Raw genomic sequence first — 5765 nt, 5'->3', positions numbered from 1 at the left:
CTCATTGACAACACCTCATCTGGGCTAATTTAAGTAGGGTGGAGTGTAACATCGACATTTTCTACAGAAGTCTGTGTGCGTAACTAGCGCTCAATTGGCAACACGGTTATTGACCCTTAAAAGCGCTGCTTTTCATCAGCACCCCGTTTGTGCTGAATCTCTGTTGAATACACAGATGCACACTCACACACTCACTCACTCACTCACTCATGCCCTCACTCACTCCCTCACTCACTCACTCATGCCCTCACTCACTCCCTCACTCACTCACTCACCCCGCCCCAAAACACACACGCACACACCACCTCGTACCTCCGCTCTATCTTTCAGGGCTCTACAGCTCGGCTGTGCGTGGAGAAAATATCCCAGAAGGCCTTGCTGCGTGGCCTTTTCAATTATGTAGAGGGGAGGGGCCTCAAGGAAGGGAGCGCCAAACGATTTCCCCTGACGTCGGAGCCCCTTCTGTGACATTTACCTCCAGCCAGGCCATCAAAGTCTATGTGTGTTTCTGTATCGGGTGTGTGTGTGTCCATGCCCCACTAATGATACCCCCCACCTACCCACCGACACACACACTGGGTGTTAAACCTGTCCATCAGTCGCCCTATTGAGGAAGGGCGGCGTGCATCGACTAAAGACTGAATTGATATGTTATGATTTATAGAAACGATTGTCTCGAGAAGTTGAATGTTGATGTGATAAAATGAGCTGGCTTCGTACTTGATTATCGATGAAATGACACAAAGCGTATTCACTGGTGAGAGATCATCTATATGATTCATTGGTTTATCTGCAAGCATTTCATTTGTCATCAACAGCACATGCAATGTGTGTGTGTGCGTGTGTGTGTGTGAGTGTGTTCGGTGTGTGTTGCATGGCACCCCTGCCATGGCAGAGAAGAACATCCCCTGCAAATCACACACGCACGCACGCACGCACGCACGCATGCACGCACGCACGCACGCACGGACGCACGCACGCACACACACCAAACACAAACACTTGGGTTGTTGACGTGTGTGTGTGTGTGTGTGTTTGTGTGTGTGTGTGTGTGTGTGTGTGTGTGTGTGTGTGTGTGTGTGTGTGTGTGTGTGTGTGTGTGTGTGTGTGTGTGTGTGTGTGTGTGTGTGTGGCTAGCATTTGAGCTAAGTATCACCCAGTCGACATCAGTCCCCATTGCACTGATTATGTGGTATTGAGTTTTGGGTCAACTGACATATGGGGTATACACCTTTGCAAACATTTCCCCAGAATATGTGGACACAAATACACGGTGTTGTTGGCTGAATGTGGAGCACAGAGCGGCAGAGGAGACCTTCTGAAGATAGGAAGGTTTGAGGCTGACCTCTGGTGGACCAAAGGAGCAACTGCAACCAGCTGATAAACACTTTTACAATACATTTCAAACTGTTCAAATTATGTCTCTCATACGATACGATAATACTTTATTGTCCAGAGCAAGTCTGAATTTGTCTTGCATCCCAAGCAGCTCTATTTACAAACATCACGAACAAGACATCAGGACAGGACATCAACCAGAGGACATAAAGACAGGACCCACAATTAAAATAAAAATACATACATTCATCATGACATTACAGCAACAGACGACATCTTCTCAGCTGATATACACTTTTCACTGGATCTGTAAAACATGTTGTGTTGGTTTTTAGATAAAAGTTATATGCATTTCATTGAGAAAAAAAATCATACGTCTTTCTGAACTAACAAGTTAGTTTTCATGGCAAATATAAATTCTGCTCTGTTTTTCTGAATGAACAAGATACTTCAAAATCCCAATAGAAGCTGTCATTCACATTCAGCACTATTTCACAGAAGCAAAGTCTGCCTGTTGAGTTTAATCCGGTTTTATCTTGGTTTATGTTTAAGTCATTGGGAGATACTCTTGTCCTTAAGTAATATTGATTGCATTATTAGTTTATCGACTTTGCGCAGGCACAAACTAGGCAGGTTGTTCAGATTGGAATCCCGTTCTGATCTGCTTGACATTGCAGCGTTTGTCCAGGATCAGTTGAATCGATAGTGCATGCTTCATCGATATAAATGATGCATCTAAAATGCATTCAGGCTGGCCGCTGACTCAAGAGACAATCAGGCAACTGCTGAAAATACTGGACCCCCACGGAGTACAATGAGGCGCCGGCAGGGGCGGAGTGGGGCACTAATAGCCACCGGGAGAATCGTCCCCGGCCCTCCAACCCCCCCCCCCCCCCCCCCCCCCCCCCCCCAACACAGTTTTTTCTTTTTTTTTCAGTAATAAATCTGTAAAAATGAATGATATAATTATAATTAAGAAAATAAAAATAGGGGTAAAATAGGTCACAGTTCTGCTCTGTGCGGAAGAGAATTGGCGCTCCGAGAATTGGCGCACTTCCTTACAAGACCGGTAACAGTAGCAACACCGGTAAACAAAAGCACTCCGGATGACCGTAGTGCTCCCCGCACTATAGCCATCCGGAGGCACACAGAGCTTTTGGCTGTGATATTATCTATAAAATGATATTATACTATTATATATAGAACGTTATAAGACGCTGTCACCGAGTGTGAGAGGAGAGTTGACGGAGAAGTTGGCGGTTGACCTAGTTTCAAAGTTTATACCGTTTAAACTCGGTAAAACCGGTGTAACGTGTTGACACGACTTCACGACTACTACTACATGTTCCAAATCTCTTAACATACTCTCCATCCATCAAAAGAGAAAGATCAGTTAAGTCATTATTCGTCTGAAATATACCAGCCAGCAAATACACATTTGAATGGCAGCTTGTGCTAGCTCCCGCCTAGCAATAACGTCAATGGTGGAGCTCTGGAACTCGTTAATGCCTGACTTCGGAATAAATCCGTTATTTTTGAGCACTTAGATGCAACCCCCTCCAGCATCCGCTTCTTCTTTATCCTGGCCTTTTCAGCCCCTCCTTTCTCTTTTCTCTTCTTGCCTTCCATGAGTGTCACAACAAGCAAAAGCAAGCAACCACGTACTTGCTCGCCTTCTCTGTCTGACGCGTCTTTAGGGTCATGCCATTAGACGTGGGGCCGCTCATATATCCCCCTACATTTCCGAAAAATGGACTTGACCTGCAAGCTGTTTATTGGATAAACGCATTTCCCAATCCCAGGAGTCTTTGCTCCATTCTACGTCAATTCAAGAACAAACAAATTAAAGTAAACTGTATTTCGTATTATTTATTTATGGCCATAAAAGTTCTGTAACGCCTGAATAATGAAGAATTAAATGAAGTAAAAAAAAAAAATGTAAAAAAAAAAACATGAATGAGACATAGAGAATAAGCAAGTGCTAAAAATATTGGTTGGATGTTGTCGAGACATTTATTATTTATTTCGGGGATTTTCACGGCGTCTTGACGGGGAATAAATTATGCTCAGGGCCGGCTTGCAGACGCCTCGCGGCCGCTCACAGCTGTTGGCCGGTCCAACTGACTTCGCAGGCCGCTACACAATTGTTGGCCGGTCCACCTGACCTCGCTGGCCGGCCGGCCGACCGGGAAATCGCCCGATCTTCCCAACATCCACTCCCCCTCTGGGCGCCGGAACCGCCTTTGGTGACATTTTTATCAGAATCTAGGCCCGAACTTTTTATAGCATGTAGATTGATATGAACTTAAACCATATGGGATCTGCATCAAGGGTGCAACAGAGGGGGCGGGTACCATTATGGCCCGGTCCATACTACAGCGACTGGTTTTCAATTCCTACCCGTGGTCCCTTGCTGCATGTCTTCTCTCTCTCTCTCCCATACCTTACCATCTTACTACAATAAAAAGGATAAAACATTCATAAAAAAGTATGAAATAATAAAGGGTGCAATAGAAGGGTTTTCACGAATGGTGATATGGACACGCATACTTTACAAGTAGTGATCCAAAGGTCCTCGCTGTACATTTATTGACGAGGTGTTATCAGGGAGTGTGACTGCTTGTAATGGGGCGTGAAGTTGGACCCAAGAACAGCACAGACCGAGACCAGAGTTGAAACAAGAGAGAGAGACTGAGAGTAAGGGGGCGGGAGAGAGAGTAATACTGGGGGACAGTTCAGCTGTTCAATACAAACTGAAGAGTGTGTGTGTGTGTGGGTGTGGGGGGGGGGGGGGGTAGCCTGGGAATGTGAATGAGTTGCAGACATGTTTTTTGTTTAATTGAGGAGGAGGAGAAGGAGGCGTAGCAGGAAGTGATAATGAAGGTTAAAGGTCTAACACACACACACACACACACACACACACACACACACACACACACACACACACACACACACACACACACACACACACACACACACACACACACACACACACTTCGGTTTATCTGTCAAGAGATATAGGGACCTCCTCCTCCGTCTCCTTTCACCCACACCACTTCCCTCTACGGCTGTATTTAGCGTTTAACACATTTAACACGACTCAGCAAGGTATTATTTGATGAGGAAAGCTTGTGCGTGCTAAATCGATCCATCGATGTGTACAAACTAACCATGTTGGAGGGAAAGCGTATAATTACACGAAGCCATGCTGTTCCTTTGCCCTGATCTCATCTCATCTCATCTCATTTTCGTCCTCTTATCCGGGGTCGGGTCGCGGGGGGAGCAGCTCAAGCAGGGGGCCCCAGACTTCCCTTTCCCGGGCCACATTGACCAGCTCTGACGGGGGGATCCCGAGGCGTTCCCAGGCCAGTGTTGAGACATAATCTCTCCACCTAGTCCTGGGTCTTCCACGCGGTCTCCTCCCCACTGGACGTGCCTGAAACACCTCCCAAGGAAGGCGCCCAGTGGGCATCCTTACCAGATGCCCGAACCACCTCAGCTGACTCCTTTCTAAGTAAAGGAGCAGCGGCTCTAATCCGAGTTCCTCACGGATGGCTGAGCTTCTCACCCTATCCCTAAGGGAGACGCCAGCCACCCTTCTGAGAAAACTCATCTCGGCCGCTTGTACCCGCGATCTCGTCCTTTCAGTCATCACCCAGCCCTCATGACCATAGGTGAGGATAGGAACGAAGATCGACCGGTAGGTCGAGAGCTTTGCCTTGCGGCTAAGCTCTCTTTTCGTTACAACGGTGCGGTAAAGCGAACGCAATACCGCCCCCGCTGCTCCGATTCTCCATCCAATCTCACGCTCCATAGTACCCTCACTCGCGAACAAGACCCCGAGGTACTTGAACTACTTCACTTGGGCTAAGGACTCATTTCCTACCCTGAGTAAGCAATCCACCGGTTTCCTGCTAAGAGTCATGGCCTCAGATTTAGCGGTGCTGATCCTCATCCCAGCCGCTTCACACTTGGCCGCCAGCCGATCCAGTGAGTGCTGAAGGTCACAGGCCGATGATCCAATGAGGACCACATCATCTGCAAAAAGCAGTGACGAGATCCTCAGACCACCGAACTGCAACCCCTCCCCACCACGACTACGCCTCGATATCCTGTCCATGTATATCACAAACAGGATTGGTGACAAGGCGCAGCCCTGGCGGAGACCAGCATCCACTGAGAACGAAACTGACTGGCTGCCGAGGACGCGAAAACAGCTCTCGCTTTGGGAGTACAGAGATTGGATGGCCCTGAGGATAGACCCCCTTACCCCATACTCCCGCAGCACCTCCCACAGTTTCTCCCGGGGGACCCGGTCATACGCCTTCTCCAGATCCACAAAACACATGTAGACCGGATGGGCATACTCCCAGGCCCCCTCCAGGATCCTTGCGAGAGTGAAGAGCTGGTCCGTAGTTCCACGTCCG

The sequence above is a fragment of the Gadus morhua genome, chromosome 17, assembly GCF_902167405.1.
Source record: "Gadus morhua chromosome 17, gadMor3.0, whole genome shotgun sequence".
NCBI lineage: Eukaryota > Metazoa > Chordata > Actinopteri > Gadiformes > Gadidae > Gadus > Gadus morhua.
Note: the sequence above shows the minus strand (reverse complement) of the source record.